This window comes from Typopeltis vanoorti, chromosome 7 (assembly GCF_054136105.1).
Source record: "Typopeltis vanoorti isolate ZY-2024b chromosome 7, IOZ_Tvanoo_1.0, whole genome shotgun sequence".
NCBI classification, from domain to species: Eukaryota; Metazoa; Arthropoda; class Arachnida; order Uropygi; family Thelyphonidae; genus Typopeltis; species Typopeltis vanoorti.
Window position 1 is genome coordinate 108,410,905 of NC_143555.1, and position 23,575 is coordinate 108,434,479.

The window sequence follows — 23,575 nt, forward strand, 5'->3', positions numbered from 1 at the left end:
AGCCGCAATCACCACAAATACGCGATTTACAAATGAAACAATTGGGATATTTCCAATTTTTTTTAAATCATCAAAAACTTCTCATGAATTTATTCATGTTATTAAAACTAAAAAGAATATTTCGTAAAGTTCTTTAAACTATTAAATAAAACAAATAAAATTCAAAACTTACCACTTTTATTTTCACATATATTTTCCTAAAAAGGCAGATGAATGAGGAATGAATGAAGGGGAAGAGTCCTTTTTAGGACTTTCAGGGTAACGGATAGCAATGCTGCAGCCAGTGAAGTTTTAACTGAGGCTCGGTTGTTGCTGCTATTACCCAGCCATGACTAGAGCTATATATCAGCTCAATAACACCCCATCCACACAGATTTTCTTCATTCAGATGACGGGATAAAGAGTCAAGGACTCAGTCCATCGCCCAGTTCTTTTAAGAATGAATACTCCCTGTTTGTGCTAAAAAGATGTATCTAGTTATCTAAGCTACTCTAGCTGAGATTATTTTAAACTTCAAAAAAAAATATATATATATATATATCTCAGATACTTTAGCTCAGGTTATTTTCAACGTCAAAAATGAATAGTAAAATAAAAAAAAAATATATATATATATTTTTTTAAAATTTATTTTTATATATATATATATATATATATTTTTTTTGGATTCCAGTTATTAGACACACACATATATACATACAGTGGATTCCGGTTAATTGGGACACATCTGGACTAGAACAATTTGTCCCAGTTAAGCAGTGCCCCAATAAAAAAAAAAGTACACATTATATCAGTATACCTAAAGAGTTAATTATACGTAGGTATCAATCAAAGAAGCATATTTTCCCTAAAAATTATTTCGCAGAAATTTTTCGGTTTTACCCTGACATGTTCCATTTTTAGACTGCAACTAACAAAATTAGCAGAGGTATCTCTAATTCAGATAAAGCACTGCCTGCATTACTTATTGCGTAACGGAGAGTGTCGCGATTCAGCAATACATTTCCTGATAATATTTAAACCGTGTTGCAAGCAAACCATCTTTGCTTATATAACACCAATTATAATAATCAAATCCAAAAGCACTTGGGGTAAATTAATTGGATATCGATCCACTTTGAATGCAGTTGCTATCAAAAAATTCTGTTGGGTTGGGTTGGATTGAGTTATCACCATCTTCAGAAATGGAACTGCTGCACGAAACGTAATCCCTCAATCTTTATCAATAACATCATTATCACAGCGATTAATTTAATTTAAGCTGAAATAAATCTGGGCAGGTTGAGAAGTTTAGAGATTATTTTCAATGACTTTGATAAGAAATTGTCGGAGGGAAAAAGTTCGAGAGAAGAGAAATAACATCACCAATCGCATTTGATGTTGGACTGCAGAAATGAAGAAAGTATTTGAACTATTTTTTATTGCAGAATTGTCGAATGCAAAATATTATTATATTTGATCTTTTTCCTTCAGGAGTCAATAATCCTACACAAAAAGAACGTCTTTAAGCAGTTGTGTGAGCAATCAAAATGAGAATAAGAACTGTTGTACCAGCCTTGATACCTTCTACGAGCACCTCAAGAATATTATTGTGAAAAACGCCAGCTATTGGAAAGTTACTTGCGGTCTGATAATCAAGACAAGCATCTTCCTCAAAAACTTCTGATGTTTTTGATGAAGATGCACTCACATGTTCGTCTGTTGAGCATTCTTCATGCAGGGGTCTTCAAATTAAAATTCAAAAACTCGATGTGCTCATTTTTCTTTCTTGTTGTTAATTTTGATCAGAAGATCAATTCACAGTTTCTGATCCCATGATCAGAGTCCAGTATTTGCATGACTAGCAGACTCCATATCAGGAGTCGATCATTGCACACTGCATAGTAAGTCGTCTCACGAAGTACTGTGTTGTTATATAGAGAATTTTCGGTTTTCCTAACCATTTCATGTGTACAAGTGCATTGGACCGACCCACTCGTGTTATAGGACGCTGTTCCAATAACTCCTTTAGATAGAGGAATATTTCTGTTTTCGGATTTTGAAATTTCTGATTTTCTGAACAAAATCTACTGTTCCTGTTCCATTTTTCAATATCTCATTTCATTAAAATAAAATTAGAGAATAGGGGAGAAATATGAAATATAATAGTAATAACGGGACTCAGTTTGACTCGTTTAGCTATCTGAGTAGATGGCTGTTGTCGAAACGGTCGTTAGCCTTTTCACTCTTACAAGGAAATAAAAACGTGATAAGTAAAAGAAAGGCTACTGAAAAAGGAGGCTGATTATGAAAAACATCTTAAGACGTTACCACACAAATTTTATAAATATAATACCTATAGCTAATAAATATATTACTCTATAGCTTCACGAGCGAAGCACGTTGGGGAAAGATTAGTGTCATCACAGTGGGCGATATTAACAACCAGAAAAAGGAAAAAACCCTGTGTCGATCTTTTTAAACCCTCCTGGCACCTGCTTAGTAGCGTGACATGCAAATTCCATGCATTTGTTGTTTACAACGCCCCTGGTGGTGACTTTTAAAACTACTTTTTTTTTTTTTTCCTTCTCCGATATCGCTTTCGCATGACGCAGAAAGTAGTCCTGCAAAGTTTCGCAGCATTTGAATCACTGTTGGCGCTTCACAAGCCTTTAAATAGGGATATTTTAAAGTTTTTCATATATCATATATATTAATAATACACATATATTCGATATTTACATGTTTTTACGAATTTTTCATTAAAGCGTTTATTTATTTACTTCAATGCATTTAAATGCTGAAGCTATAATATATTGATCTATTTCTCTTTATATTGATCCTAGTTGAGGTGGAATGTCTGAGCTTGCATCCTCGAAGCTTTTATTAAACTTATCTGAAGATGACATCAGTTAGTTACTGTTCGTTGGTTTGATTGCTGTGTCCTGTACTACTACTACTAATAATAATAATCAATTTCCGGGTATGTATTCTCCATGTGATCTTTCGTCAAGTGCTTTATTTTTAACTCGACTCTCAGATCCATAACTTAAAATTGGTTTGAACATTTTACAAACTGCTGGTTTAGTATTTTCTCTCATTTCTCTCTTATTTCGTACAAATTCATTCAGTTGGTTTCCCCTTGCCAGGCTCTCCCTCCAAGAACATTGCTTATTTTGTTATCTATTTCCAAGTTTAATTTGTCATCTAAAACCTGTGCCTAAATAATAATAATAATAATAATAATAATAATAAACAGAATCAGAGACCTCTCTGGAACACCAAACACAATCCTTTAACTGAAGTACTTACTCATTGCAAAGCGTGTAAACTGACAAAAACGAAAAAAGCTGAAGTCGTCGTATATAAACAAATAAATAAATAAAACTCTTTTTTCAAAAATGTTCTTAGCAGAACATCTTTGAAAAAAATTCGGGAATTCAACTGCAATTCGAAATCGCGTAGAATAGAAGTTAATGCACTTACTGCGTATAATCTTCGTCTTCATTTTTAGCATCTTCGAAATCTTTTTTCTTTTACTTTATTTTTTATCAAGAACACTTTCAGTTACCTTATAGAATTATCTCAGAAATTGAAGAAATGTTTAACAATGAATCATAAAAACGAAAGCTAATTCTTTCTGCAATGAAATGTTAACAATTGGATACGTTGTTTTGGTGTTTAGCATTAGTGTATTATTTACGAAATTTTGGCGGTTATTGTTCTGATAACTGATCTTAATAATAATAATAATAATAATATTATTATTATTATTATTTTAATTATTACCATATATATTATTAATAAATTATAAAATTAACAGTTAGTTAAATTTGCTACTTCTCTTTCAAAATTACATTTGTTCTTATCCTAATGGAAATGAACTGGGAATTTTCAAGTGCTGCCATCTGTTGATTTTATTTTAAATCATTCACCAAGAAAATAATATTTAATGCTTAGGAGTATTTATAAAAGGAAAATTTTTTATTATCGACAGATATTGATTAAATTATACATTAAATAAATTGTACATCAAACTGAATATCATAAGCAACATTGGCATTGCTTATAATGAATTGTTGCTTATTATGTCACTGATGAGAGCTTCTCAACTGACCTGTCTCATACGGAGGTGAAGGGTTTGACTTCAGACTGATGGATTTAGGGGGATCGACCAGTCTAAGGACGAACTTGAATTGGATGGATGGATATAACTGATGATGGACAGTTAGTTGCTGGTCCGAAATATTTGGGTATCATAGTTTTACTAAACTCTTATTGAAGAATGTTCCTTTTATAAATTCTTTTATAACAGAATGTAGAAAAGGATGTAGTAAAGTTTTCTGATTAGAAATCCATCATAGGAACAGTGGGTTTGGAGATGTAGCATCGCTTCAGTTAAGATTGTTTAGCTCGTGTTCAATCGGACCTCGTCTTCTGAAATCCCTTTTCTGCATGTGGGTGCTGAAAGGCATCGATGACTTCTTTATTGTTTACTGCTGTATTATCATTTACTTATTATGTATCATTCGTTACCGCTGAAGTATTATTAATTAATTAGTTAATTAATTAACTATCTAAATATCCATCACATTGTAGCCTGTTTTTTTTTTCTTTTGATCCAGAATGCAGCTAATGTCTCTGGCCAACACAATATATTAATCTATAAAGAGATTGTGTTGGTGCGCGTAACAGGACATGTAGTTACGGGTAGGATGAGTTGTCGGAGATCCATATTGAGTGTAAGCTAAGTCTTACTCCATACGTTTGCATGAAAAGCGATTGGAGTGAAATGTGTTGAACTGAATTCAATATTAATGATGGTAAAGATGCCACTTCGTCCAATTTATCGATAGTTCTGATGGAGAATTGACACTAGTTTCGTAAAGAAGGATTATATCTTGAGGATAATTCTGCACCTGTTCAAGGCCTCAACTATGACATAAGGCTTCTTTTGAATTGAGAGACGGGATTTCTTCATATTATATTTTAGAGAAAGTGGATTATAAGTTAGCATTTTGTAATTCTCCTGGTTTTTGGGTTTACAATCCAAAAACACAATCTTAAAATATTTAAGATTCTTAATAAGAAATTATTAAGAATAAATAGACATTGTGATGAGAGAAATCGGTGGAAAGTTTACATAGGTCTTTGGCAACTTATGAAGAATATTGTTGTTTGGAAATTGTATTAGATTTTGTCTTCAGAAGCTTTTAATAGGGACAAATTCGCTACTATTTTGTGGCTTCTGACAATGTGCATATATTTCCTGTGATTCAACTGCCACATGAAAATAGTAATCCGATGAATTAATGAGGAATTTCACGGGAAAATTTTGAAACTGTTACTTTAGTCGGTGCTCATGGAACTGCTTTGAAATTATAAGTATCCGTGTTAATGCTCTTTGTATTCAATGCTCACTGCTTGTGCCTACGAAATGTGGAATGCGAGTGAGAATTTTTGGTTGGTTTCACAATTTCAGATATTGCTCTAATACTTTTGTGGAGGAATATTATGTTTGATGGCAAAAATCACAATTCTCTACAAATAGCATTGGTAGCAGTATTTATTACTGATTTATTACGTTAATTGTTCTGCTAATTGCTAATGCAGTATTTTGGGAATACATGACAGGATATTTCCTTCGTGTACACTAAGTACCCTCCGTAGCTAAGTCGGTATAGACGAAGCCCTTTGGTCGGGGACGTGAGAAATCTTTATCTAATCTCTTTCTGCGAAAGGTGATCTCATATGGAAGTTTTTTCACCCGTAAACTCTGGTTTTTCGTTCCCCAGAACAGGGACACATGTCCCGTGAACACCCGCATCGACAGACTAGAAGACACCATCAGGCATAGGATTAACCACTTTATCCTATCCTAGGGTAAGGTTGCGAAGTCCACAGCTAAGAACCATAATGGTTCAAAAAGCTTAAAAATAAAAAGAGCTGTGATTTTAAACGTATGTGCTAGGTATGCACACGTAGATAAATCCTTATAAGGACTGACTTAAAGGGACAACGCCCCTTTAAGCCAGTCCTTATAAGTATACCCTTTTTTTAGGGTAATAGCAATAGCCGAGGCTCAGTTAGAACTTCATTGGCTACAGTATTACCATCCATTACCCTCCAAGGGTATTAATCACCGCATCTTACGGTTGATTGATACCGTCATCTATCCCCACGTAGATATCCTTATAAAGACCTTTAAGCCAGTCCTAATAATGATACTGTTTTTTTTTTGAGGGTAACAGCAATAGCATTCATCGATAAGAGTAATGCCATCCATTACCCTCCAAGGGTATTAATCACCGCATCTCACGGCGATGGACTGAGTCCTTGACTCTTTATCCAGTCATCTGAATGAAGAAAATCTGTGTGGATGGGGGGTTTATTGAGCTAAAAGCTCTAGTCATGACTGAGTAACGGTATTAGCCGAGAGCCTGAGTTAAAACTTCATTGGCTATAGCATTGCCATCCGCTACCCTGGAAGTCCTAAAAAGGACTGGGATGTTAATTTCAATGCCTTCATCTCCCCACCTAGAGATACAGTCCTTATAAGGACTGGCTTACAGGACGAAGCAAGAATGCTTTTCAACTTCCCCGTTATCTGTAGAGTACTGTGTAGGGATAAGGTGTTATTGAGCTACTAAAGCTCTGATCATGGCAGGAGGGTAACAGCAATAGCCAAGCCTCAATTAGAACTTCATTGGCTATAGCATTGCCATCCATTACCCTCCAAGGATATTGGATTCAATGAATCAATCACCGCATCTCACGGTCGATTAATTATTACTGATAAGGATACATTTTTTTTTTCTTATAAGAATAAGAACTGGGCGATGGACTGAGCCCTTGACTCTTTATCCCGTCATCTGAATGAAGTAAATCTGTGTGGATGGAGTGTTATTGAGCTAAAAAGCTCTAGTCATGGCTGGGTAACGGCAATAGCCGAGCCTCAGTTAAAACTTCATTGGTTACAGCATTGCCATTTGTTACCCTGGAAGTCCTAAAAAGGACTTTAATTCCATCTTGATAAGGATACAGAGATAAGGATACAGAGATTTGGTGTAGGCTGATGTATGTTTCTTATATAGAGTTGATATTGGTTTTCGAAGTGTATAACTAGTTTTGCAAAAGTTTAAATTAAAATGAACAAATAAAAATCATTTTTAAATGTATCTTTATTTTACAACATTATTTTATATTCTGTTAATTTATTATATGAATGTTTTATTTATATCTATCTGGTCTCTTTCGGCGAAAGGTGATCTCATATGGAAGTTTATTCACCCGTAAAATCTGGTTTTTACATGCATCGACAGACTAGAAAACACCATCAGGCATAGGATTAGCCACTTTATCCTATCCTAGGGTAAGGTTGCGAAGTCCACAGCCAAGAACGTTGATGGTTTAAAAGTTTAAAAATAAAAATGAGAAGAGCAATAAGGAGAAACATATGTGTTCTGCATACACTACTACTATTATTACGGGCGACTCCAGGGAGTCCTTAGACTTATCGAGGGAGGCCCTAAACATCATGTCCATAGACCTATACGACATTCTCGCAGTATCTATCATAAATTGCCTTGAACTCACTCACCGTCATAGCACCAACAATAGACTCCGGCAGCTTATTCCACTCATTTACCACTCTAAAAGTAAAGAACCCAGCTCTAACACTCCTGCTAACCACACTCTTGCCCAGCTTCCATAGGTGTCCCTTAGCTCTCCCACCACCAGTCCTGATCTCAAAAATATCCTCATATGGAAGTTTATCAACTATCAACTAATTTCTGCAACCCACAAATTTTCAACCTGATCTTATATGGTTCATTCCATAGACCTGCTATCATCTTAGTCACTCGCCTCTGGATCCTCTCCACCTCCGCCCCATCAAGAAGGAACCTAGGTGATCAAATCTTGGCACAGTAGTCGAGATGAGGTCTTATCAAGCTCGGTACAGAGGTACAATGGCAAAGCCTTCCACAGTTTCTCTGCTCGTCAAGGTATTTTTCAAGAACCAAGTGAGTTGATGAGCTGATTTAGCTACTTTTGCAATGTGCCCCCTAAACTTCATCTCCCTATCCACCAACACTCCCAAGTCCTTGTCCTCATCAATCTCTTGGAGTACAGTTCCACCAATGTTGTGTACTTCTGCTAATCTTTTCACCCCAAAATGCATAACCTTACATTTTGTCACATTAAATTGACATACATTCTCCTTAGCCCAGAACTCCAATCTATCCAAGTCGTCCTGCAAGATTTTGACATCTTCTGCATTCACTATCGCCCTACCCAACTTTGCATCATCAGCGAACAAATGAAATGTTCCTCTTTAATCCTTCCCTATATCGTTAATATACAAATTAAACAGCAGTGGTCCAAGAACAGAACCCTGCGGCACACTACTACTAGTCACAGGCCGTCTTTTGGACTCTACTCCTGAATAAACTACTCTCTGATAACTCTCTATCAACCACCCACCTATCCATCTCACCAACCCTATATCCATTCCCATATATTGTAGTTTACGGATTAGAATTCCATGTAGTATCCTGTCAAATGCCTTAGCCAGGTCGAGCAGTATCACTGTAAACCCATTTCCTTTATCCAGTTCAGCTTTCACTGTGTTATAAAACTTGAGCAAGCTACTGAAGCATGATCTACCCTTCACAAAGCCATGCTGTCCGCCATACAGTATGTCATTTTCATCAATCCATTCCTGTATTTTTCCCTTGACTACTTTATCCAAGACGTTGACAACGACTCCTGATCGGTCGGTAATTTGCAACCGTAGTCTTGAATCCTCCTTTATGCAGTGGAACTATTTTCCTCTCTTTCCACACCTTTGGGACTGAGATTAAACAACATGGTCAAGGGCATTGAATTCTTTACTCGCTCCCGTAAGACCTGTGCCGGTATACCATCCAATCCCACAGATGTATTCATATTAAGGTTCAGTAATAGACTATTCACCTCCACTTCATTCATCACAATTCAGGTATAAACTAATGGTTCCTTCATTTTTTCAATGTCCCCTGCTGGATAATATACGTTTGAAAAAGTGCTCGCATCATCTATAAAAACAAGCGCCATACATGTTCTGTACACACATACACACGTAGATTTGACCATTGACCATTGACGTTACTGACAGGATGGGTGAAGCACAAGTGCTTTTCATATTCCCCTTTATCTGTAATGAGAGTTATTTGGGAATGGGAGATTTGTGAGCAATTAAGCTCGCCCTCTGAGGGCAGTAGCGTTAGCTATGATCGGTTGAGAGAAGAATAGCCTTCGGTCTTTTGTGTTTGTAGTAATCAGTCTCATTGTAATTGACAGCTTGCACGATTAGTGGGTTTGAATGTGAACTTGACTTCACGAAGAATTTTTCTGCAAGATCAAGAAGAAGGGAGGAGATGTATGGAGTGCCGGTTTCTCGGTGAATTTGTGAATTTCTGACGAACCACGGTGCATCCAGCATCATCCTAAGGCATTTAGTTTGGATTCTCTGTAATTTTGAAATGTTTGATCTTGAAGTGTGACTCCATGCTGGTGAGGCGTAGGTGATGACTGGACTTATTACCATCCGGTAAAGAAGCAATTTATTATGTAGGTTCAATTTGCTCTTGCGGTTGATCAATGGGTAGAGCTGAGCTATGACTTTAGAAGTTTTGGAGCAAATGAGATTGATTTGTTTGTTGAAAAGGAGTTTCAACATTAATACCCCAAGATATTTGGTCTCTGAATGCCATGGGATCTTTTGACCAGAGAGCAGGATATCTTCTTTGTTGCAGATCTTTCTTCTTCAAAACATTATGGCTGAGCTTTTGAGGGGGTTCACTTGAATCCTCCAGTTGGTGAACCAGTTTGCTAGCTCATTAATACTTCCTTGGAGTCTAGTGATTGCTAGGCGAGTGCTGAGTGATCTAGCTAGAATAGCGGTGTCGTCTGCATAAAGGGCTGTAGTAGTTGTTCTTGGATTGAGAGGAATATCTGCCATGTAAGTTGTGAAAAGTATTGGGGCCAGAAGAGAACCTTGAGGCACTCCCGCTAGAATTTTGCGCCTTGAAGAAGCAATTCTGTTGAGTTTTAGTTGCATATATCTTTCATTGATATATGAATATATGAGTTCCACAAGTTTAATTGGGATATTGTTTTCAATTAGTTTGAAGATAAGGCCTTGATGCCAGACCTTATCAAAGGCCTTGGCAACATCCAAAAACACAGCAGCAGTGCGAAGGTGCCAGTTAAAACCATGAGTGATATGTTCTGTTAGTCGGTGAATTTGTTGCACCGTGTTGTGAGCTTTGCGAAACCCAAATTGCTCATTTGGGATTATTTTCTGTTGGTCCACTGCTGATTGTAGTCTTGATAGGATGACCTTTTCTATTACTTTGCGAAGACAGGAAAGAAGACTGATGGGCCTGTAGCTTTGGGGAAGTTGTGGGTTATTACCAGGTTTTTTCAGAGGTATAATGTCCGCGATTTTCCAATGTGTGGGAAAGTACTAGAATCTAAAAATGGAATTGGTAATATTAACTACATGAATTATGGCTTTCCGTGGGAGTAGCTTTATTATTCTATTGGCAATGCCGTCAGGGCCGGAGGCCTTTTTATTCTTCAGATGGGAAATGATATTTATTATTTCTGTTGGAGATGTGAGGGTGATGGTTTCTGAATCATCCTTATGCTGACTTAGTGCATATCTAACTTTACGATGAACTTTGTAAATATGATTGATATTTAAGTTTGCATAAGATGGGCTGCATTGATTTTCCAGATTGTCAATTAGGGCTTCTACCTTTTCTTCATCTGTGTGTGCAACTCCAAGATTGGTCTTTAAAGGGAGAAGTGGTTGTCTTTTGGTACGAAGAGAATTTACAAACTTCCACATGGAGTTATCTTCTGGGTTGATTTACTTCAGTTTGGTTTCCCATTTGGAGTTCCTGTGGACCTGGAGGGCTTCTCGAACCTGTCTGTTCAAAGTGTTTAAGGTTGCTTTGTCCTGTGGGGCTCTGGTGTTGTGATATCTCTTTCTGGCCTTGTTTTTGGCTCTAATCTGGTCCATTATCTCTTCTGGGATCCAGTTAGGAGCGTTAAAGAGAGTGGTTTGAGTGACTGATGCTATTGCTGTGTTGATTTGCCTAGTTAAATTGTTTACAGCATGATCTATTTCTTCTTTTTTACGAATGACAGGGGGAGGACCGATGTGGATTGGAAGAACCTTGGAGAGCTTGTCCCATGGTATGAAAGAATGATGGGGGAGAGAGCTGGTCTTGAAGTCCTAACCTGAGTAGGATGGGATTATGATCTGAGTTAAGCTCTTCTACTATCTCCAGCTGGTATTGATATTTGATGTTTCTGAGGATAACTATGCCTAATACATCAGAACTTCCTGATGAGCTGTAGTGGGTGGGCTCAGTGGGTCCAGCTACTATTGATGAGTTGAGTAATGTGTAGTTGTATAAGGTACGGCCTTTGGTGTTGATTGACTGGAGTTAAGGTCTCCAGCTATAATTATGGAGTCCGTGGAGCCGAGGATGGAGTCTAAGTCTGCTATTAATAGTGGAATACTGGGAGGGTTGTACGCTGCGTATATTTTGAGTTTGCCTGCGTTATTAGTGTGCACCTCCACACCCGTCACCTCAAGGTTTAGAGTTTTGGGGTTAGTCAGTGCGTTGTGGCTTAAATAATTTTTGATAAAAATAGCTGTGCCTCCTCCACTAGAGTTAAGTCTGTCTGTCCTGTATAAAATATAGCCTCTTAGTTTTGGATTGTTTGATGGTCTGAGGTGGGATTCACTGATCAAGATTATATCTGGATTGTATCTTTTTGCAAATTCTTGCAGCTGAGAATTTTATTTGTTAAGCCATTGGCATTCCATGCTATTATCATGAGAGAATTTGGTTTAAATTTTTTAAACATTATAGAGAGCTGTTAATATGGATTGGGTTTCTAGGTAGAATCTATTTCTGGAGGATGGTGAGGTGCTTGCTTTGCTGAATTCATGCAGCATTGTTGCAAGTGACGAGGTTAAAACTGATGTGAGATTAGAGCTTGTTCGCTCTTGCAATGGTGAAGTCTGGATTCTTACCGCTTCCGCATATGATTTGTACATGGTTGAGGGTCGAGTGCCTTCCTGTGTTGTCGAATGTGAGGTAATATGATCTGGAGGGCGAACTGCTTGCATGTGCATTGTGTCATTTCTTGGAGAAGCGTGGTTACTTCTTAATGATCCACGATTTTTTGGATGGAAAAGGCAACCCTTGTAATTAGAGGGATGTGGTCCTCTACAGTTGGTACAACAGGCAGGTGTCGACCTCGGTTTGGTGTAGGAGTTGGTTTGATGACCCTCACCGCATTTTAGGCACCTATATGCAGCTCTGCACAGTTTTTGGGCATGCCCGAACCTCTGGCATCTGTCGCACTGCCCTGCCGATGCCTTCTTCCTTAGAAGTTCGGTAGTGATTTTGAACTTACACATGTCTGTTACTTCATAGATGCTTTTTTGTGTTGGAGATTTCCACCAACACCAGTGGCATTGGTGTTTTATCTGACCTCATCATTCCACTGACTTTGGTTGGAGTCAGTCCTTGATTGATGAGGTCAGCTGTGATCTCATTAGTTGTGATGCCTTCAGCCACTCCTCTTAGAACTACCTTTAAGTTCTTCTCGCTTGCTAGCGCAAAGGTGTAGAAGGGCAGTTTTGAGTTGTCAAACATTTTCGTCATCCAGCGATAATCAGTGACAGTGGAAGGGTGGGTCTTTACACCCTAGGATGATGTATATTTCTTATATAGAATGTATATTGGTGTTCGAAATATATAACCAGTGTTTCAAAAATTTAAATTAAAATGAACAAATAAAAATCATTTTTAAATGATCTTTATTTTGCAATATTATTTTATATTTTGATAATTTATCATATGAACGTTTTTATGTATATCTTTATCAGGTATCTTTCGGCGAAAGGTGACAACTTATCTCATATGGAAGTTTTTTCACCCGAAAACTCTGTTCCCCAGAACAGGGAAACCAGTCCCGTGAAAACATGCATCGACAGACTAGAAGCCACCATCATGCATAAGATTAACCAATTTATCCTATCCTAGGGTAAAGTTGCGAAGTCCACAGCTAAGAACGTTAATGGTTCAAAAAGTTTAAAAATAAAAATAAGAAGAGGAATAAGGAGAAATAGATGTGTTCTGTATACACACGTAAATGCATCGTTCTTAGGAATGCCTTAAAGGGGAGAAGCAAGAATGCTTTTCATCTTCCCCGTTATCTGTAGAGGACAGTGTAGGGATAAGGTGTTATTGAGATATTAAAGCTCTGATAGTTGCAGGAGAGTAACAGCAATAGCCGAGTCTCAGTTAGAGCTTCATTGGCTACTGCATTGCCATCCATTACCCTCCAAGGGTATTGGATTGAATGAATCAATCACCGTGATCATAATCCAGGTTATAGATATATATTGATGCAGACTGATATATGTTTCTTATATAGAGTTTATGTTGGTGTTTGAAGCATATAAGTAGTTTTTCAGAAATTTAAGTTAAAATTAACAAATACCAATCAATTTTTAAATGCATCTTTATTTTACAACATTATTTTAGTATATTACTTTAGATTTTCTTAATTTATCATATGAATTTTATGTATAAGGTGTTTTTAATTCAATTCATTTGTTGAACTAGTTGCCAAATAAAATATTCATTTAGAAGTTGCTAATAGGAAGTTGGTAATAGCATAAACGTATTCACGCATTAGATGAATAATAAAGAGAGCCAACGTGGTATTCTTTGCAATCCCGGAGGATACATATCAGGAGTTTATGATGATAAACATACATATATATATATATATATATATATATATACAGTATATATATATATATATATATATATATATATATATATATATATATATATATATATATATATATATATATATATATATATATATATATATATATATATATATGTTGTGCGGAGTATTTCCTCCCACAGTAATTCTTGAAAATCGGAAATATTCCTCCACCATAACCGTTTATCATAGGAAAATTATCATCTCAAAGCCTACCGCAATCATATAAAAATGCAATAACGACTTAAATATTACCGGATTGTATGAAGAAAAAAAAAACTAACAATTACTACAAGCGACAGATAATGTTAGCCACTAAAAATGAAAAAAAATTCTGCCAAAGCAATTGAATTCTAAATTCCATCAGGACAATTTTGATATTTATTTCAACTGGTTATGAAATGGATACAAATGCTTTTTCGACGCTTATTTCTGTTACAGACAGCTCTTGCCACACGTTAGAAATACAAACAAACTCACACACAAAAAAAACTCCTGACAACTCTTGAAATAAAAATGGAACCCCGACTCCAGTACTTCCATATTGAACGTTTAGTAATTTCAATCATGAACTTGAATATTTTCATAACTCAACTATAAAAGGCGAAAACACCAAAACAATAATCTGGATCCCTAACTCATCACCTTATCCTTATAAGGACTGGCTTAAAGGGGTGAAGCAAAAATCTTCCCCGTTATCTGCAGAGGACAGTGTAGGGATAAGGTGTTATTGAGCTATTAAAGCTCTGATCATGACAAGAGGGTAACCACAATAGCCGAGCCTCAGTTAGAACTTCATTGGCAACAGCATTGCGATCCATTACCCTCTAAGTGTATTAGATTGAATGGAATGAATCGATCACCACATCTCACGGTCGATTCTCAAATCCACACATGTATGATCCTTATAGTCCTTATAAGGACTGGCTTAAAGGGGCGAAGCAAGAATGCTTTTCATATTCCCCGTTATCTGTAGAGGACAGTGTAGGGATAAGGTGTTATTGAGCTATTAAAGCTCTGATCATGGCAGGAGGGTAACAGCAATAGCCAAGCCTCAGTTAGAACTTCACTGGCTACAGTATTGCCATCCATTACCCTCCAAGAGTATTGGATTGAATGACTCAATCACCGCATCTCACGGTCGATTGATTCAATTAAATCATTCCACATGTATGATATTTTCATTGTCGAATAAATAACTAAAATATATGTTAATAAATATAAGGTGTATAGAATATAATAACATTTTAATAAGTTAATACCGAAAAATAGGTTTAAAATCATTAGACTGGGCCACACTCTTGCATCTTGCGTTGCATATATAAATATTTTTGCCAAGGCATATTATTTACTCCTAACTAACTTTTTTAAAAACGTTTTATTAGAAAAAGGAAGTCACCACTGAGATTGAAATTCGTCCGATGTAACAAGGATCGAATGACTGGTATCACAACCACGTTGAGAAAAACCAGATTTTTTTTCCTTTTAAAAAGTAAATATTGACTTGAAGTTCTCTGTTCAAGTTCGACTTGTTTGTCCGAAGTGATGTGAGTTGTACGAGGATGGCAGCTAAAAACCACAAAGACAAAAAGAGACAATGTTATCGATAAGCCAAATCGGCTGGTGTTTCCTTGGTTACAACTGGAATTTCTGAACAATCCTGCCAGTTCACGTAAAGGAGACTTTCGCCTGAGAAATATCTGTTGTACATACTTCATCAAACCATTCGTAATGTCAACCATACAAAACACGGCTAGTTTAAACAACTTCCAGTGAGGTCTTATCTTACGCAGAGTGTGGTTATACGTAGCGAGAAATGCGTGGAATTTTAGCACGCTTTTGGAGTGTTCTAGATCAGCTACAGAAATGATTAAGAAACGAAAATCAGGAAGTGAAAGGAAACGAGGAATAACAAATTAATTGAAAGAAAGATAAAGGAGGGCTGTAAAGTCGGTTTCTATCTCTTTTCAGGAACATATTTGTTCAACCACTTCAGGATGGCCACAGATGAAGATGTTTGTATTAAAACATAAACTTGATCAATCTAGTTGTCTGATGTCTATTTTTCATTCTTCTCCCATAATTAAAAAAAGTATTGAAGAAGAGAGCAACATCGTTCGTTTCATCCTAACGCTTTATTGAAGAATTATCCCATTCGAACGATTTACTGTCCCATGATCAGCAAATCTGATGATTCTATTTTTTCAGTTCAAACAAGTAAATAATTCATATGTGGCACGAAACGAAAGAAGAAATATCTCATTCCCAATTGAAACTAACTTAATATCAAATAATACTTTGCGTAATCTCTGGTTCCAGGATGCATCTATTAAACAAAGCATATGGACATATTGTACAATGTTAAACTTCTCAAGCGATAAAAACGATCAAAATAATAGGTGAATCCCCTTTCATTGTTCATATTTGTAATTGTTACTTCATTAGCTAAAACATCTTTGTTGAAATCCAATTTTAAAAAATGTCGCGTATCAGAAGCAACGCTCCAAATCCTACCAAGTGTAGAAATGTTTAAATAGCACGCTAATTATTTAATCACAGTTCAGATCCATCTACGAGATGTCAGGGATTGGATTGCAGGAGGATGCCGTGGAATAAAGAGGATTTTGGTTTACCCAAGACAGGATGGAAGTTTTCATTTTTAATGAGTGTTGGTGTCACGTAAGTATATTAGGAAGGGGTGATAAGCGATAAAGAATCCTCGTAATGCACTTCAAGAGCCCTACGATTCAAAACATCCTGGTTCGAATCCCGTAAGGAACGTTTATCATTGGATTTCCAATGCAAGATTAGTGAATTAAGCCAAATTAATGGAAATGCTTACTTGTGTTATAATTGCATGAAACTTAACCATTGATTCCTCAACGATACGCATCATTGAGGAATAACAGATTATTATTAGAAATGTAGAATTTGCATATTTTCATTTAAAGGTCGCAGATTGTCTGTTCTGGAAGATTTCAGCGAAGTTTGTCTCCTGAATAAATCTATGATGCTGACGAAGCAGGTCTATTTTGCTGTGACACACCTGTGCCGCTTTGGTTCAGTTGCAGTCTAGAAAGGAAATATGTTGTTAGGGAAAATATGCTTCTTTGATTAATATCTAAGTATAATTAACTCTATAGGGATCATGACACATATGTATACGTATAGTTGCTCATTTGGAACAAAACTGTTTAGTTGTATCCCAATTAACACACACACACACACACACACACACACACACACACACACACACACACACACACACACACACACACACACACACACACACACACACACACACACACACACACACACTAGGTGTCATGAAAGGAGACGCGGAGTTGTGAGACATTTCCATCCTCCTCGAGTTGCCCAAGCTGGTAGTTGGTGACGTTATTTGAAGTGAAAATGTGAAGGCAGAACTATAGCAAAAGCACAGTCGGGTAGGCCGCGTTTAATGACGGTCCCTGTCTGTCTGTGCGATTTACATCATTGAAGAGGATGGAAATCGCCAGATATCGAGTGAAACTATCATCACTCAGTTCCGCAGTGCTACTAATTGTCCAGACAACACCATGACTGTGCGTCGCGAGTTAAGAGAAATGGGTCTATGGTCGAGCAGATGCCCCATAAATCAAACATTTCTCCTGTGAATGCTAAGCACCGCCTGCAGTGGCGTAACGAACTACGCCTCTGGAAAGTGGACATCTGGAAACCTCTGATTTGGAGCGATAGATCAGATGTTACCATGTGCCACTCCGATGGGAAGATCTGGGTGTCGCGAATGCCTGGAGAACGATTCCTGCAAGCGTGTCTAGTGCCAACAGTGAAATTTGGAGGAAGTGGGAGTGTTTTTCATGGAATGGTCTTGGCTCTCTCCTAACACTACAAGGAAATCCAAATGCGGATGGGTACAAGAATATTTTGACCCATTGCATTCAGTGAGGACTATTGTCTGTATCAGCATATATAGCTAGATATATTTGAAAAAACAGAAATACAATTCAATATATATTATATATGTATGTATGTATGTATATTTTGCCGTTGACGATACACTGAGCTAGACTAGCTCAGATAGCTTGATATGGTTGAAAAAACAGAAATACAATTCAATATTCGCAGAACGCAGAACGTTGTTGACTATAAGGGTGAAGAAAAATGCTTTTATAATCCCAGCTGTCTGATAAGGTTGCTGTGTAGGGAAAACATTATGAGATACGTGCTCTGCCCGGGTTGGGCAAGTTATAGATCCTTAAAGGGAACTAGGATGGCCTTAGGTATTCTATATTTGCATAATTCGGACTCATCATAATTTGCTGCTTGTTGAACTAATTCATTTCGATGTGAGGACCATTTTGAGATGTACCTTACTGCTAGTGATTACAGGAAAGAGTAGATATAAGGGACATTTGTGTCTCTATGAAGTTGAACATTTCTGATGTACCATGGTGCATTTAAAATCATGCATAAGCATTTGTTTCGAACTCTCTGCAGTTTAAGGACATTTGAGCTTGAAGTATGGCTCCAGGCGGATGACGCATAAGTGATAATGGGACGAATCATCAACTGGTAGAGGAGCAATTCGATTTTAATATCTAGTTGGCTGTTCCTATTGAAAAGAGGATAGAGCTGAGCGATGACTTTTGATGCCTTTGCACATGAGGATTTTGTATGTGAGCTGGAGGTTAGTTTTCTATTCAGCAGTACACCGATATATTTGGCTTCTTTTTTCCAGGGAATTTTGATTTTAAATAGGAAGATGTCTTCTTTGGGAGATATTGAACTTTTAGTGAACAGCAGAGCACTGCTTTTTTGTGGGTTTACTTGCAATCTCCAAATGGAGAACCACTGCTCTAATTCCAGCAGGTTATCTTATAGTTTCTTGGTAACAAGATGCGGTTTAAGAGATCTGGCCAGTATTGCTGTATCGTCGGGTAGAGAACAATGATAGATGACATCCATGTAAACCGTGTCGCCATGTAAATCGAGAAAGTATCGGCTCCAGGAGGAATCCTTGAGGCACTCCAGCCAAGATCCGTCGCTGGGTAGATACTGTCCCATTTAGTTTAACTTGCATGCGTCTTCAGCTTGTATAGGAGTCCAAAGTGCCATAGTTTGTCGTAGGCCTTTTGTACGTCAAGATAAACTGTTCCGGTGTATTAGTGCCAGTTGTAGCTTGTAGTAATGGACTCAATCAGTCTATGGATTTGTTGAGTAGTGCTATGGAGTTTACAAAAACCAAACTGATCTGTAGTAAGGATATTTAACTTGTTTACAGAAACTTGAATTTTGCAAAGGATGACTTTTTCAGCAATTTTGCCCAAATACCCTTTTCCTTAAGTTCTTAAAAGGACTGGCTAGATGGGCGAAGCAAGAATGCTTTTCATATTCCCCGTTATCTGAAGAAGACAGTGAAGGATCAGGAGGGTAACAGTAATTGGCAATGAAGTTCTTATTGCCGTAGCCAATAAGAACTTCATTGGCTATGGCATTGCCATCAATTTCCCTCCCAGGATACCCATTTTAGTCGCCTCGTATGACATGCATGAGCTACATGCATGTCAGTATGTCATACAGGGCTTTACTTACGCATCAGGGATGACACATAAGTAAGGCCCTGTTTAAAAAATAGAACAATCCCTAGACCACTCAATAGTGACCGAAAGATCGTCTAACTCATTGTTGGCTCCACTCAGTGACGCCCCCAACACCACCACCACCGTGCAAACCTCTCATATTCCAGGGAAAAGCATCCATCGACATGGCCACTCACGGGCCACGCCGGAGAATACCCTCCCCAGAGACTCAAAATGCTCTCTCAGGGCAAAACCCCCGAAATCTAAGCCCCCCCCCCTCACCGAGAACAAAATTTCTGAAGAAACCTGAGAAAGCCAACTCTCGAAACTCAACGTCCATTTTAGTCGCCTTTTACAACATGCATAGGTTTACGTTAGGACTATTCTTATCCCGGCCACCACACGGGAAAAATTCCTTTTTTTTGCTCCTTCTTCTCTTTGAGGATAATTATATGTGAAAATAAAAATGATGTGTTTTGAATTTTATTTGTTTTTTATAATAATTTAAAGATATAGCTCATAATTTCTTTATATTTAATCAATATAAATAATTTTCCAAGATTTTATGACTGACTAAGAAATTTTTGTAAATATCCCATTTATTTTATTTCTAAATGAAGTATTGGTGACGATTGCAGCAATGAAATTCTAATCGGTCAATTTTATTACAGTTAATATTAGTGTCGTTTGAGATGCTCTCACGTCAGAGAGTTTTTGTTAGTTTGAAAATAAAAAAAGCTTTTCAAAAAGAAAGCTTTGGAACAATAGACTGTCCATAATAAAAATTCAGGACTGCAAAATGATTTTTTTTTCCAGTATGAATGAGAAACATTGTTATAAACAGTTTGTTATTAGAGTGGTGGGTATTCTGAAAACAGAAAATTTTGCCCCTCCCCCTCACACACACGAAGACAGAGCCAAGATAATTTCTAGAAACGTTGTGGAAATTTCCATGTATCCTTTTTTTTTCCCAGTTCCAGTTCCTTTTTTCTTTTAAAAAAATAAAAATTCTCACAATTTCTCACCATTTGGAAAACGACGAGAAATAAAAAGTAGTTAGAAAATAATTTCGTAATTATTAATATGTAATATTAATACTTAGGAAATGATTCTTAGCAAGCTTCCATGCACTCTCTAAAAGATGATTTTCGCTTTCTTTTAGGAGTGGCAGTCAAACCTCTGAATGGTAAGTCAGCAGAATAGGCTACGGCCACTTTTCAATACACTCCATTGGAATTCGACTTCGTTAAGGATTTGCTATCAGATGTTGGTGTAGTGCAGCGGATAAGAACAGTCTGATCACAAAAATGGGGACGGTATTTGAATGCAGCGTTTATGAATCTGAATCATTTCAGGATGACAAAGTCGAATGTGAAATTTTATTATTATTATTATTATTATTATTATTATTATTATTATTATTATTATTATTATTATTTGACTCCTCCATATATTTGACTCGATGAGACTTTGGACACCTCCAGGGAGTCCAAAGTCTCATCGAGGGAAAGTGTGGCAACGGCATCGAACGATTTGTCCCTTCCAACTACTAACCGCAGTCAAGCTTGCTTAACTTTTCGCGTGAGCCATTAGTAGCAGAGGCTCTACCAATCGACCAACCTTTCAGAAAGAGAAGAAATTAACCATCCGATTTTGAATCTAACATAAAAGAATAAACAATTATTGATATTCGATGAAATTAAATAAAAACTCGTATAGTTTAAATATTATTCAATTTGAATCCTTAATATGAAAAAACGATATTCACCTCTTTTATCACAAAAAATTCTCTCTTCGTGGATTAGGCCTACCGGGGATACCACGTTAAAATAAAACGCGCCTAATACTCTACCTCCGAGGTTGTGTGGAAAAGAGTACAAATGCTCCCTTTCTGGTTACGTATCCGATTAACCACACTGTTCAACACTAAGAACAGACAGGGTCAGGTATTAACTATAGTTACATGCGTAATTGTAATTTTGCATTTGATTTAAACTACCTCTCTGGTAGTTTATTTCCACCTTGGCCCCAAATCAATACCGAATGCTCTTCCATTAAAAGTAGAAGAATTACTTCCCGTGTCCTACAATATCTAAATTAAAAAAAGAAGACGAAGAAGAAGAGGTAGCAACTTGAAAAGGCTTGGGCAAAGAAATTCTAAATGTCAATAGAATAACTCATGTGATTGCTGTTGACATTTTTATGCAGTTGATCTGTTCTGACACGGAGGTCTCATCATCAAACCACCATTTTGTAGTTTGCATTCCTCCCTTTGTGATTAAGTCTTCAGTTTCCTCTCTGGTCATTTATTCCTCGTCTTGTATATATATATATATATATGTGTAATTATAGGGTGTTAAGTTTATCGAAATATCAGTACCAGGAAAGATATTCGGATTGACGACAAAAAAAAAAAAAAAAGAAAAAAAAAAAGAAAAAATTACAAAGTATTGCGATTTGCAAGTCGAAGTTGAACGAATCTGATCTGGCAAAAGAAAACGAAAGTTGTTCCCATAATAATAGGTGCTTTGGGCGCCATCCCTAAAACATTGAAAAAATATCTAGGTGCACTCCAGTTAGTTGGATTAAAAATTGGGCAGCTTCAAAAGGCAGCATTGTTCGGCAGAGCTTTCATTTTCAGAAAGTATTTCCACAACTCACAGGCCCTTGGGTTAAGCCGACACTTTGGAGACGTTATGTTGTCGATATTTTCATTATATGGAGTCACGGACATACATCTCTCATGGTTTTGTAGTTCCCTAGTTGGATCATCCTGAAGAATTGAATATGTCATGTTGTCTTCAAGCAATTGAAGCATTTTATTGTGGTAATCTTCAGAATTGAGGACGACTGTGGCATTGTCTTTATCTGCAGGTCCTACATATAAGCTTTCGAAACATCTTGCAGAATACCTCAAGTGTTTTTCTCCAATAAATCTTCATCGTTCATCAAAAACACCACAGACTTCGTTTCTCATATCAAAAATATTTCAACCAGCGAAAATGATATCATAGCAAGTTTTGACATTATCTCATTATTTACTAACGTCCCTACTGAGGAAGTATTAACATTACTTAAGGACAAATTGTCTAAAAAGATATTTGCTTTATTAAAGCATTGTATTCAATCTGGCTACTTCAGATATAGGGACTCCATTTACAAACAAAACCAAGGCCTAGCAATGGGCAACCTTTTATCCCCAGTTCTAGCAAACATTTTCCTGGAAGAGTTTGAAACGAAAGCCATACCGTGCTTCTCACTTAAGCCGAAACTTTGAAGACGTTATGTTGACGACATTTTCATCATCTGGAGTCACGGACCCACATCTCTCATGGATTTTCTTCATCATCTTAACAACCAGCATTCTAATATAAAATTCACTGCCGAACTAGAACGAAATAACTGCCTTCCATTCCTTGATGTATTTCTTAGACGATGATCTGATAAATTTAAAATCTCTATATACCGAAAACCAACTCATACTAACAGATATCGCACTGTCAGTCTCATCACTTTCCACCACGAAAGCTCGGAACTATTTCTACCTTAGGACACAGAGCACGATCTCTTTTAAATGAACCAGATGAACTCCAAAATTAAATTGAATAACTTTCTCTTATCTTTAAATAAAATGGATATTCTGGAAAAAACGATTAAGAAATTTCTTCTGGATCCTCCTAGGCAGTGTTCTACGGAAACTACTGATTTTAAAGGTAGCATCTCAATACCTTACATTAGTTCAGTCTCCAATAAAGTGGCTAAAGTCCTTAAAAATACAACATTGGGACGTTTTCACTACACTCCCTAAAGTCCGTTCTCTTATAAGCCACCCGAAGACTATCATCCCTGATAGCCATCATAACCTGAAATATCCAGGTATATACAAGTTATGGTGCGATTGTAATATTTCTTATTTTGGACAGACTAACAAATCTATTGAACTACGTATAGAGGAGCATAAGAGAGACATCTCCTATAAAAGATCACATGCATCTGCGCTAGCCAGTCATTTTATTTTCTGAAACAATCCTCATGATGATCTATAGAGTCACTCAGTTTGCTGGGATAAATCCGAAAACATTTTTTGCTGCAGTGATGAGTTTGAAAGGAAAATCGTGGAGTCCAGGGAAATCCTCCTTAATCCT